This window comes from Furipterus horrens, unplaced genomic scaffold, assembly GCF_987537825.1.
Source record: "Furipterus horrens unplaced genomic scaffold, mFurHor1.1.pri manual_scaffold_1, whole genome shotgun sequence".
Lineage (NCBI taxonomy): Eukaryota > Metazoa > Chordata > Mammalia > Chiroptera > Furipteridae > Furipterus > Furipterus horrens.
This window is the reverse complement of record NW_028327171.1, coordinates 140,975,026-140,988,823: the sequence shown is the minus strand read 5'-3', so window position 1 is coordinate 140,988,823 and position 13,798 is coordinate 140,975,026. Positions and strand designations below refer to the sequence as shown.

Sequence of the window (13,798 nt, the reverse complement as noted above, 5' to 3'; positions counted from 1 at the left end):
CAGAGATTCAGAGCTCAGCCTCATAAATGTGTGTGATGCTTAGAGTTTATAAAAAAGTATACACTGAAGTCATAAATTATGTGGGGAATTCTGTTCTAATGTCAATGGATCTGAGTTGGACATCTCATGTTTTTTAAAGTACTTTTGAAAAATCCTGTAGAGAGGCACTACCATGGAGACTGCTTATATTCAATATCCTCACCAAACTAGTTGTTTTTCTTTCAGTGTTGAAGTTTTTTTGTTTTTTGTTTTTTTCCTTTGAGTACCTGGAGATATAGCTGGCTTGAGTATAGAATTGGTGTCATACAAAATATATGAGTATATCTTTGCATGCAAGGTTCCTACTCATGACCTCACTGCATAAAAGGCACCTGGAAGCTGAGGCCTCCTGGAGCAATAGTCAATTCAAGTCCTCTGTCTCTTGGGTGTAAAGGAGTATTGAATGGAATGGCTGCTAGAACTGTTCTCACAGCCTAGATTCTTGATGTTCCTTCTTGCAGTGCGTGTGTGATTTAATTCCATAGCTCAATTAAGGGCATAAGCTACTTTCCTTTTAGATGATCTTAAGAGAAATGCTGCTTCTTCATTTCTTACCCTCTATCGTAAACCCTGCAGATCAAATGAAAATTCACTTCTAGCAGTTTGCCACTTAGAACTCCTGTTGACGTCACTAGTCTTCTTCTGAAGAGCCTGGTTATGAATTTAGACCGTCAAACAGCTTAACCAGGCATCCAGAACCAGTGGACCTGATTATAGTGCTTAATGTAAGAAAACCAATTTTTAGTGCATATTTTAGACCAGGGTTCAGCAAACTATAGCCAGGAGCTGGCCACCTGTTTTTGTAAATGGCATTTAGTTGAAATGCAGCCACACCCATGTACTTAGATACAGTCTGTGAATGATTTCACACCACAATGGATGGCAGTGTTGAGAAGTTAACTGTGTACATCCTGTGAACTGCAAGCCTAAAATATTTATAATCAGGTTCTTTAAAGAAAAAGCTTGCGGTTCCCCTGTTTTAGACCTTTATTTATTTAGAGCAGAAGCTCAAGTGACCAGAGAGATCAAAAAGACCAAGGGGGTGGTTAAAAATCTAGATTCCTAGAAGCTACCTGGAGCCCACTGAGTCAGAATCTCTTGGATTGGAACCTGTTAATTTGCATATTTAACAAATGCTTCTAGTGATTTTTAAAGCACACTAAAGTTTTGCTACCATTGCTTTGGTGACTAGAAAAACTAACATGAAAGCAATGCTATTTATAAATGGCATGCCTACCACAAATAAACTAGCGTTATCTCTCGTCCAAAAAATAGGGTGCCCAGAGGAGAAGCTATACATCTGCACTTCTTGTTTTGTAATTTAAAATCTTTGAAAGACATGCCACGAAGTAAGTTACCACCTAGTTTGGAGAAGCATTAAACGTTTGAAGGACAATTTTTTAAAAATGATATCTAGAGGAAGGTTTGGAAATTCTGAGGAGGGATGATATTTGTAGATAGGCATGTTGAGTCCTGATTTATTACTGAGTCTTGAACAGCATTTGGCGAGTCACCACCAACATGTAGGGGGTAAAAAGAAAGAAAATTGAAAATTACAGAGCACTCTTGATGGCAAGAGTAAACGTTACTGTGTGAAACATTTTGTTTCATTCACATACACATACATATATGCATACTGGTTGCAGTACAGAGTGTATTTTTATTATGAAATGCTGTCAAAAAATTTTAAACTCCATTCTTATAGATCATATTTAAGACTCATTTAAAGCAGAGCCCACTTAGCTATCCCTGGAAGTAATACACATTTCTTCTTTATACATAATAAAAAATAAACTATTATTTCTTTTTATATAAAATAATGCATAAGTGCACAGATTTGGCATATGCACGTTTTTCAAATCCATTAATCTCTTCAGTTTTCCCTTGGGCAGACCTCATGGATTAAAGAAATTTTAGAACTCTATAGTTAGAATAACTTCTTAATTTTACAGGAAAGGAAACTGAGACCAAAAAACAAAAAAAAAAGTTAAGTGGTTTGGTGGCTTGCCTAAGGTGTAGCAAGGGAAAGATCACCTAAAAACTTACATCCGTAAGTTGCCTGCTCCATGGTTGCCCATGAGGTGAACGTGTTTGGATTCTCAGCAAGTATGTACTGGTCCTCAAGGCTCATGGTACAAGTTGGCTAGGGATGAGTGGTGTTAGCCCCTTGGCTAGAAAATTCTATGCAAGTCCCCATCACTCTGCTTTGGCCCTCACACTGTTGTTTTACTTAAAGAGGAGTTCTCCTATACTACAGAAATAATTTTCTATTCATATATATTATAATCAGAAGAAAAAAATTATTAAAAGCTTGACCAAGAAAGTCACGTGTTTAAAGGAAGTTGGAGGTTATATATCTGTGTGAAATTTTAAAATATATCTAGGAGTTTTGTGTTTTAAGAAGATTTGAATGATCATATAAAGCCTGTACCTTACACCTGCCGCTTCACTCATTTTACTTTTCTTTCCTGAGTCCTGGGGGGGTAGGGGTGGGTGGGTGCTGGATGAGATGAGGTTCTCTGACTTGTCAAAAGTATGTAGCTCACCAGTGGTGGGGCCAGATCGGAACTTATGTGTCCTGATGACCATCTGGGATAGAGGTGTGCAATATCATGTTTTCAATATTGGAAAGAGGTTTTGTGGTGTTTGTGATGATGGTGATGGTGATGATGATGATGATGATGAATCAATTATGGACACTGTAAACACTCTCATTTAACCCTCACAACAATCCTCTGGTAACATGTCCTCAACTTTACAGTTGAGAAAATTAAGGTCCTGTTCTGACTATTGCTGCATAAAAAGCTAACAAAAAATAAATGTCTGTAAAAAATTATTTTATTATATCTCAGGGATTGTGTGAGTCAGTAATTTGGGAAGGATTTGTCTTAGTGGCCCTTTTTCGCCCTGTAGCATTGACTGTGGTGACTCAGTGGTCCTCAGCTGTTGTATGAGCAGGTTTGGAGGGTCTGAGAGGCTCCCCTCACATGGCTGCTCCCTCATCAGGAATGGTAGAGTGCGAACTCAGGTGGGACTGTTGGCCAAAAGGCTTCTGTGACATGATTTTCTAGTTAGTTGGACTTCTTACATCGCAGCTCAAGACACCAGAGAAAGTATTCCAAGAGAAGCAGGTGAAAGCTGTGTGGATTATCTGGTAAAGTCAGTGGGCAGTTAGATTTCAGGTCCCTGTCCCTAAACCACATTCTTATTTGGGCCTGTGGGGATAGGTTTTGCCATTCTTGTCACTTACTTGTAAATCCGAGCCTTAGGCAGTAGTCTGTACTTTCTCCTTAGTGCCTGCTTTGTAAGGCAGCCACAGGCCTTTTCAGGCAGGGAGATTGGAGGAGTCTGCCTTCTTTGCAGCGCAGAGGTGGAAACTCTATTAAAAACCAAAGGCAAATTTAGCTCTCTCCAGTCTAAAGAATGTGACTGTGTGTATGTGTGAATTCCTTTTAAATAATGAATATCCCTCAAGGATGATGAACATCAGATAAGATTCAGATGAAGATGTTTTGCAGCTAAAGGCTGGGTGGTAAAGTCTACAGAGCCCATGAATGGGAGCGAGAAAAACTGGGTTTGATTCCCAACTCTGCCATCACTTGCTGTGTGGTACCGTGGGTAAGTCAGTTTCTCTGAGGCTTCAAAACCACTTCTAGTGTCTGTAAAATACAGAAATAATTTCATCATACTTTTTAACTGTATGGGTATGTGCAACCTTTCTTCTGTTTTACATTCTCCCACCTTGTCGTCGAGAACACCGTAGAAGTAGAGCAAAGACACGGAATGATTAGAAACCTTCCCGTCTATATTTGTCAAAACAGCATACCCCACCCAAGTACTTTATTTATTAAAATTCTTTAGGGCAAAGATTTATTGATTTTTCCAGTGACTGCATGAGTATTGCTTTTCTTTTACCATCTTCCTATGAGTGACATCAGGCTTTTGGATCTTATTCTAAAAATGTATCCACACCAACACTGAACTCTCTTTATGTTTGCTTTTTTCCCCTTTTGTTAAATCTACTTCCATAAAGAAATAGCAGGAGGGGCTTTCTGTTGTGATTCAGAGCTCCATCTTCAAATAACCCTTAAAGACGTTAACAATATACCCGTAAACGATGGTGATGGGCTTTCTCTGCACACCTGAGTCCTCAGCCGGGGGTAATATGGCCACAGGGGCCCAGGCTTCTGTCTGATAGACTGTTTTGTAAGGGTGTGGGTATGTGTGGCAAACACAGACTCCCATAAGGAGCTTTCTTTGCTCTGCTCGTCTCTGCTCTGCTCTCTCTTCCCTTCCCCTTTTCTCCTGTCAACACTCCCTTTCCTCTTGTGCTCCTTTTTCTTCTCTTTTCCTTTATGCTTTATTGGGGGTAGAGTCTGAGTGCTTTCTTATTGCAGGAGCCCTTCAAACACTTCTGTATTTTCTCCTCTGAGCATCTTCTCCAGTGCTGCTCTCTGTTTCCTTGCTATTATAGTACCCTAACCTCTGCCTCTGCAGTGAGGTGGCCCGCTGCCCTTTTCAGAGCCTCTCTGGACCTCTTTGATGCCCTGCTAAGTCAAAGAAGTTTTTCTCTTCTACGAAAATCCAGAGTAGACAATTTCAACAGCACTGTGTATTGGGAAAACTTTCGTTTTCTCACGTATATTTCTAGATTTTGTTCTTTGACAGTGATATAGTAAAGGAAAAAGTAAAAGAGAACCCTATTACAGTTATTTATTCACCTTAGTTTTGTCCTTCTTACCTTACCTTCAGCCTTAAGATGTTCTCTCTAAAAAGCTCAGCAACTTTCTCTCCAAAGCCCTTCTGAGGGAGGGAAGAAATAGGAAGAAATGAAACACAGATATATCTCCCTCAGGTTATAGAAAGCCTGACTTAGATCAGAGAAAGAGGCTAACCAAGTGTTTCGCATAAATGGTAGTAGTAATCAGTTAAAGGTTTTTCAATGAAGGTATTTTTCCTTTAAAGTAAAATACTTTGTATCTTAAGTAACTTGCATGTGGAAAATTTGCTAATGATAGGAAATCCCCTGATAAATATGAGGTTGCAAAATTGGAAGAAATTTATTTATATGTGGGACAAAAATATTTTTCAGTTGTAAGAGAAAATTATTTTTGAAAAAGAGGTGATACTGCTCAGTGTTTTATCCAGCATTGCAATTTTCCTTCAAGAGTCTAATGAAATTCAGTGCCAGAATTTCACACATATATATTCAGAGATAAATGTTTTTAAAATGAAGATCTTTCTTCAACGCAGGGGTCCCCAGTCCCTGGGCCACAGTTCTTGGACTGTTAGGAACCCGGCTGCACAGCAGTAGGTGAGCAGCGTGCTAGGGGCAAAGCTTCACATTACTCCCTGAGCTCTGCCTCCTGTATCCATCCACCCCCCCCCCCCCCGCACCCTGTCTCCGCTGTTCATGGAAAAGTTGTCTTCCATGAAACCAGTCCCTGGTGCCAAACAGGTTGGGGACCGCTGCTTTACAGAATCACAACATCTCTTAACTCAAATTAAGTACTGATGATAAGCAAAAACCTAGTTTTTCAGTCTGTGTTCACCCACAAATCTGCTATCAGTATGTGTCTGAGGCCTGTCCAGAAGGTATCCAGCCATGTAATATGAAAAACACACATTTATTGAAGAAGATACAAGAAACACTGTACATAGGACAATGACGCCTCAGTCCCCTTTAAAGCAGGAACCTAGGGGCCTCACACAGTTCTCTCAATAGCCATCAGCTGCCTCGTTGTATTTTCCTGAATCTCATTGACATCCTGAAATCTCTTCCCTTTCAAAGGTGATTTTAGTTTTGGGAAAAGCCAGAAGTTGCAGGGTGCCAAATCTCTGCTGTGAGGGGGCTGAGTCACTTGGGTAATTTGATATTTCATAAAAAACTGCTGATGTGACATCACATGAGTGAGCATGTTGTTGTGACGAAGCTGCCAATCAGCAGTTGCCCATAGCTGCGGCCTTCTGAGTCATCCGAATAATTTCTGTGAAGGAATGTTCAAGCTTAACGCAAAACTTGATAAAGATTCGATGCTCTACTTGCTCATTTTGAGTGTGATGGCCACACAGTACACATGCTCACTCAAAGGTGTCTACCATCCCCACTGACTAGAACAGTCATTGTTCAGACATGTGCATTCCAGTCCACTCTCCTTTGCCACTGGGTTACATCCATGTTGTGCAAAACGTTCTGTTATATTAACAATGGCTGGACTTTTTTACAGACAGACTGTGTGTGTGTGTGTGTTTTCAAATGAGTGTATTTTTTAAAGTTCAGTTAACTAAATTTTAATCTGTAGGAAGCTTTGATGGTTCTATTATAAAATGTTGCAGAGACCTAATAATACTTATAGATTATATATATGGTTTGATTAAATTGTTATAGTATCACTTTAAAAATGGTTATGTTGTTATATAGCGCTTAGGCCGTGGTTAATAAGCAGCTATGGTAGATAGCTAGTCTGAGAGATTTCTTGCTAGGTTCTCAGAGGACATAATTAATAATCTCGTTTTGGAATTATACCCTCTAAAATACATTTTTACATTTTGTTTGACCTCATTCATGGAAATACCCCTTTCTTAAAAATTTAAGGCTGTCATTTTTTCCAGAATTGTGTATTTAATCATCCATTCTAAAATATAGGACATTCTGTTTTTGTTGTTTTCAATAGAAGCAATTGTTTGGTAATTAGAGATTATTGTTAAAGAGGCAAATTATTTGGAAAATATGCATTTATTGAGAGGAGATCTGGGAATATAAACTAGACAGAGAGGTTACATCTACAGTAGCGTAATACCAGTACAGCAGCAGTTGAGTAAATTGGCATATAAACGAGCATCTGTTGCAGGAATGTAAGAATGACATCATAAAGGATGTATGGAAAATTTTAATTGAAAAAGAATGATGCACAATTGCAGCATGACTTTAAGTCTAAATTGATTTTTGCCAATAGAGTGAAAGTGGGATTCTTTTAAAACATTCCAATAATGTAAAGTATTTAAAATGTAATGTCCTGTTAATGTGCCTAAAAATTAGAGTCTAGGTCATCCAATAAAAGTACTGCTTACAGTAATGCAGCCTATGTAATATGCAATTATCTTGACAATAGTTTTATTTTTCAACAATTTTGTCATAAAACAGCAGTAAGATACAATGAATTTGATTCATTTTTTGTGTGTGAATCATTTAATAGGCCATTACATCTACTATATTAGACTCCATTCTCCTTTCAGAGCTTTTCATTATAAGGCTGTCTTTAATGGAAAGAAGTTTAACCTTCCCTCCCAGATAGATTGAACCCTATAACAGTGTAAACATTCTCATTATAAAATAAAATCCCCTTCCCCAAGGGCAGTGCTATAATTATGTTGCAGAGCATCGTGTGAATGTTTCCCTTCAGAAGTGCTGTCTCATTCCTGTGCTCAAGTTTTTATCATTTTCAAACAATCAATAATAGTTTAATACAATGCATATGATCTAGTTTAAAATTTTGGGGATGTTATTTTAATCAACTTTGAGAAGAAGTCATCGGTAAAATTGCTGTTGATTTATAAATAGGATAATTAGAGGCTTTGCTCCTAAGTACTGTTCACTGGCATTGCCGCTGTTTTTATTGCCTAGTCAAACCTCTTCATTCAATTTTAAAATTGCCTTTTGAATGCACTGCACTATAAGCTTGCCAAATAGTGTCACCGTTAATACTTTACCTCCTTTATTTCATCGTCCAGTCTGCAAATGCACAATAAATTGTTTGATAAGGGGGTCAGTGAGATTGTACTAGTTTTAAGTGAATTATAACCGAACAGTTCAGATTGTGTCACACATTTATTGTTATTGTAGAGCCGTGTTTAAAAGATGTACACTGCATTGGCTCATTTGGCCCCGTTACATCAAGAATAAATCCTGTACGAATCAGGACGCTGTGGTTCTTCAACAGATTGCCAATCTTTATATCAAGAGAAAAGAAAAATGGCTCATTTTGGATTTCTAGACTTTACCCCTTTGAAAGGTTTACTGAAAGTGACAGACCTACTTTGTTCCTAATTTAGAAAGAGACACCTCGGTTTCTATGTGAATGTGTTCGAACAAAGATTTCAGACAGATAATTTTATGAAGAAGCCAAAGGAAGCATTTATTGGCAGGCATTGGGAGGCCTAAGGACCATATGTTCTTAGTATGAAAATGTACAGCTGACCAGTGTTATTTGTTACATAGGTAGCAATTATATTTCCATAGGAGTGTGAATATCATTGGATATATAGTGTTTATTTTAAGAAGCAGTTTTTCCACCTTTGAACTTGTAGATGCAAGTAGGGTTACTTTCATGAGAAGGAAGTAAGGATTTTCTTAAATGCCTATCTTTCTGCTTATGCAGAACTAGTGAGTGTTTTTAAGACATTTAAAAGGCAAAAGTAAGAAACTTTGTGCCTGTTGGGTCTAAAAGCAAGTCTGTTTGTGTGTGCCTCTCCCTTTGTAACAGAAGGAATGTTTCTTATGTTTCTGTCTTCAGACAGTTGGCACACATTTCATCTCAGCAGCTGCTTTCTCTTAAAGTGCAGTAGAGTGTAGGACTGTAGTGACACCAGCATTAATACTTCACATTCTGCTATCATATGCTGTCACTGGGAAATATGGATCTAGGTTACATGTGTTTGCAGACTTTGTACTGCTGAATTATGAAAGCTGACTCTGTTGGAGAATTGTGTTGTATTCAGAGACTGTGAACTGAACAATAAATGAATGCAGGAGGCTGTTCCCGAGTGCTATACCATGCTCTCCTTTTTGAGACTAATTGAGCCAGAGCTTTAAGATTTCAAAATGCCAAGTTGTGCTGGAAAATACCTTAAAAGAAACATTGAAATAATTTTGTCAAAAAGCATTTTTATGAATTATCTTTTACTTAGAATTTTTTAGATTCGTATTTGTCTACAGTTCTATAAATCATTGTTTCTCAGATACATAAAACAAGAAAGCCTATTACAAATGATCAAAGAAAAAAGGTTTTCCCACTCAGATAAAAATTTGCAAAGAAATTATTAAAATTCCTTATTGTGGTTGTAAAAATTAAATAATATTTTAGATTTTATTTACTTTATAAGTTAAAATACAACAGTCAGTACACAACTAGTCAGATAACAGTTGTTGTCTTTGCCTTTGCATCTGAGCTATGTCTACACACACGTGTGTGTGTAGATATACACATGCATATATTAATTAATTTCTGAAAAATAATTGCTGTTGATTTATAATCAGAATATTTAGAGGATAATAAATAACATAATACTATCATAATAGAATATGAATGAGTACATGCAAGTAATGTTCAGGTGAAAACATTTATAGATCAATATCTGGATACATAGAGCAAAAGGAGTTCACATGGAGAGGCAGCAGTTTGCAGTATTGTGAGTTAGGGATGGTGGGTGGTATTTATTGGCCTCAGTAATTGGATGTCTTTTTAAATTTCACCAGAGACTAAATTTGCTGAACTTATTTGTAAGTTTAATTTGGGACTTACTTTTCAAGTTGAATTGAAATTTTAGGTACTGGGGCACAACATTTTTGACCTTTTACATTTCCATTGAAAACTACCTTGATGGTCATTTGTATCATGCAGGCTACCCACTTATTTCCATCCTGCATCACAAATCTCCAGCCCTAAGTAACTTGGAGTCCTTTTATTGAGGTAACATAATATTCTCAAGTTGTGAAAAAAGGCTATTTTGTAAGAATTTAGGATTCTTAATCTTTGTATCAGTTATTTGTTTTACCTGGTTTTGCTGTTTGAGAGAAAACAAGCTTTCTGACAATGGTTATGACAGTGTTATTTACTCATATGAAGTCAAGGAAGAATTAAGATTTGTTTTTGATTTTATAAATCTTGTCTTGCTCTTACCTTTTCTAAAAATCAGCGTCAAAAGATACTCATACGTGCCCTGTTACCCAAAGTCATATGAAAAAATTGCATCGTGATTGATTGGCCTTTGAAGTGAGCAGACTGGTTGCTGGTACATGGAGCGATACTTAACACTCTAGACACTCTATAAAAAGTCATATTAGTAGCCTGCAAGGGATGGTTTTCTGGCTGTCCTATGGCCTTCCCTTTATGAACCTATGTGTCTTGAGTGACCAGATATGCAGCATTTGCTTGCCCCTTTTCCTTGTAGAAGTTGTCTCTAAATGGCCCATTTAAAAATATTTTCAGTGTGAGACTGCTTCTCAAGCAAGCCCACTTCCCAGCTTAAGAAGGCGAAGACCAGGGGCACGTCTTCCCATGTAGCTGTTGGCGTGTGCCCTGGTGAAGTGCACGTAGGACACTGCTTTGCATGCTGCAGCCATTTGACAGAACAGTTCCCTAACATTTCTGCAGAAGAAGTGCTGCGTAGTACATTCAGGGCCACCATGACTGTCCATTAGAGCTCCGTTCTGTGTCTTCCTTGAATTGGTGCTACGTTTGGAAACTTGAACTCTGTTTGTCAAAATGAAAGGCTCTTGCTGAAAGCAGTACTGTCTGGGGTTGGGATCTAAAATGCCACTGTTAGCTGATTGCAAAGACATAAAACACATCAACAGTTTTGGCAGCAGAATTAAACGTGTGAATGAATCAAATGAAAGGTGAAAGCAACACTTTTCTCTCTTAGTCATGGTTCTATGCAATTGGGGGCATTGAATACAGTTTATATGGTCCCTCCAGTACTTCTTTGTGAGGCCTCTAGTGACCTCGGGTTTTCTTTGTGTTTTTTTCTCTCTTCCCTACAGCCCTCCTTCTTGAAAAAGGAATCATTAAATAAAACTTCTGGGAGTGTCTTGCAAAATCAAAAGACATGCAAGGAGACAATATTTGAGTCCTTCACAAGAAATGCTAAATTTTGGTTATTCCATGCTTGATTAAGGTAGAATTGGTTAGAGGTTGAAGAATATCTATTAATATAATCATGTAGAGCCATACTTTTAACATAAGAATACATGTTGTGACTTTTAGGTTAGCTAAGTAGTATCCTTTTTAAAATTCCCTTATTCTTATTCCTTCTGTATTTCTCCTAATATGTCTATGTGTTAAGACTTCCACAATATACAGCGTCTTTGGCTGGTGACTTAGCTTTATGTAAATTTTATTATTTTTCAGAAGTTTCATCTAGAATTCATACTGCCTGGAAGAGTAAGGTAGAATCAGTAAGAAAGCTCTAAATTGCAGTTATCAGTTATAATCAATATGGTAAATTTGGTGTCCTTTCCATAATGCTTATATCCTCAAAAGTTAATTGCACTTTTCAACCTCAAATGTTGGCAAAACTTGAGCTTTTTACTCTTCGCAACATAGCATATGTCAAAAATAGCTATACTTCAAGGAGGAAACTAAGGCAAAAGTGATTGGATAATTTGGTTGTGTCAGAGAGAGTTAAACTTCCCCTTTATTGAGGTAATGATCATGGTTTGTGATGGCTGGTTCTGTGCCCATCTATAGCCTCTGACACATTTTTGGAGAGCATTACTTATACTCTCTGGATATAATTTAAAGTGCACACTATAGTGAAAACTCCAGGCTAGCAGTTGGAGTTTCAGCACGGTTACTAACTAGCTCTGTGTGTGGGCAGGCCTGTCATTTAACCTTCACGACCTCAGTGTCTGCATCTGTAAAATGAAATCGTTGAGCTGGATTATATCTCAAGTCCATCTAAGTTTTCAAGTGCTCTCATTTTATATTTCTAATTAGAAGTTTGGTTTTGTCCCAGTTATGTAAGATTTAAAAATACATGAATTCCAGAAGTTATTGTTTATCTTTAAGCATCATCATCCTAAGCAGTAAAGCTAAACTATTTTTTTACTTTTGAAAAAATAATTTTTAAAATGAGATTGGAAAGTACTCTTTGTTTTTCCATTTGCATAGTTAGAACAAATAGAGGTTGGGATGTTGTAGATTTAATAAAGTCAGTTGTAGGTTAGTATGATTTTTAGTTTTTGCTTTTCCCTTAGTCTTCAAGTACATGACATATTCTAGTATATTATGTAACATTAGTTTTATAATTATTTGTATTATCTTTAGATAAAATTAAAGGGGGGCGGGGCGTCCTTCCAGCCCTGCTCTAAACTCTTACAATCAATTATGTAAGTATTTAAACTTATTCATTTTTAAAAATTGTTTATATTTACATTTAAAGAGGAGGATCTTACATTTTCTCTTGGCTTATAGTTATTTTATGACCATGTGGATTTCCAACAAGTCAAAGAGGAGTAGGTTCTCTTTATCTCCATTTGCGAGTCAAAAGAGAATCTTGAATTAGGTGGCCTGGACCTGGCTACTATTCTCAGCTCTGTCCCTAACTACCCATCTACCTGTACAAAGCACTCAACCAATATGGAGCTTCAGTCTCCTCATTTGTAGAATGGAGATGATGATATGCTCTCTTCACATAGGGCAGAGTGCCTTGTACATTCCAGTTAATAAATGTGTGCTTCACTCAATGGAACTGAATGGTGGAATTTTTGTCCTAAGTTCTGCCCATTTCTCTGTGTTTCTGCAGGACCACATCATCATCAAAGTTGGAGGTTGAGGGACATTATTTAAGCTAAAATAATTGTTTAGCAGTCCTCTCTGTTAACTTTAATTTCTCCATTCAACTGTGGTAGTGGCTTTTGCATCTTTATTTAGCTAAGCAAATATTTGTTCAAATATAATGGTATCAGAGGTTTTGCTGATTATTAGAATAGGAATGGAAGGGCCTACCCAGTTAATTTGCGTGCCCACTCCTACCCTAATACCTTTTTATGAACCCTGACCTTCCAGGGCCCTTGGACATAGTTTAAAAACCATTGTCGATTTACAGTTGAGTGCTAAAACCATTTATTCAAAAGGACATACTATTTGGAATGGCTCCCTTGAAATTGGGCTGAGATACGCTTCTTTTCTATCACAGGAAGGTAATAAAAAAATGATTGCTTGCCAAATCTGTTAATCAGCATTTCATAATTGCCAGGAAATTCTGTTTACAGAAATAACCCTTTTCTTCATTCTTAAAGGTCATAGTTCACAATTCTACAGTGTGCTTGAAATGCTTTGGGTCTCAATATATAGCTGTCCATTTGGATTGGCTATGTTGTTATCAAGTTGCAATTTCAAATTAGCTTAAAGAGAACAGATAATTTATGCATACAGTGTTGTTTGACGTTAATAAAGGTTATCCTCTCGGAGGATCTCACCAAGGAAAATCAGTTTTAATGACTAATCATCTGAGCCTAGGCAAAGGTGAAGAAACGTGGACACAGAGCAAAATTTGTGATGTTATAAAATCCTATGGGTCTGCTTCAGGATGTCCCAACTAATTTTTAAGCTTCTTGGACATCAAGATCTTGTCCTCCCTGCCGCTCACCCTCCTCGCAAATGGCAAGAGGACCTGATGCACAGTCCTAGGTGCTTAATCAATACTTGATTTTATTAACCACTGAAGGTAGCATTTGTAGGACTAATAAAAGTGAAGTCTGAGCTCACTAAATTTAAGAATCTTGTCTTTGAGTCTTTTAAATTCTAAAAAAGTTTGTTTCCCCCCTTGGCTGAAAAGCCTTGTGGTTAAGCCAGACAAAGGATCTAAACCTGTCGTGTGCATGCTAATGACTGTCATGTTACAGAGACCTTATTTAGATATCCACTAGCTCTGTTAAATGTCCTAGCCCATGTCCTGGTTTACTGACAGGTTTTGGGGAGAGACCACCTTCCTGGAGAATTCTATGGGTCCTGCTTACCTTCTGAATAGCTTTGCT

The 13,798-nt window shown here is 37.5% G+C and overlaps 1 protein-coding gene across 6 annotated transcripts in view; it reads left to right on the top strand.

The window, feature by feature from the left end:
* The window catches only part of QTMAN (queuosine-tRNA mannosyltransferase), a 337,069-nt gene that overhangs the window by 185,283 nt on the left and 137,988 nt on the right, over positions 1-13,798 (top strand). The gene's annotated exons all lie outside the window — the stretch shown is intronic.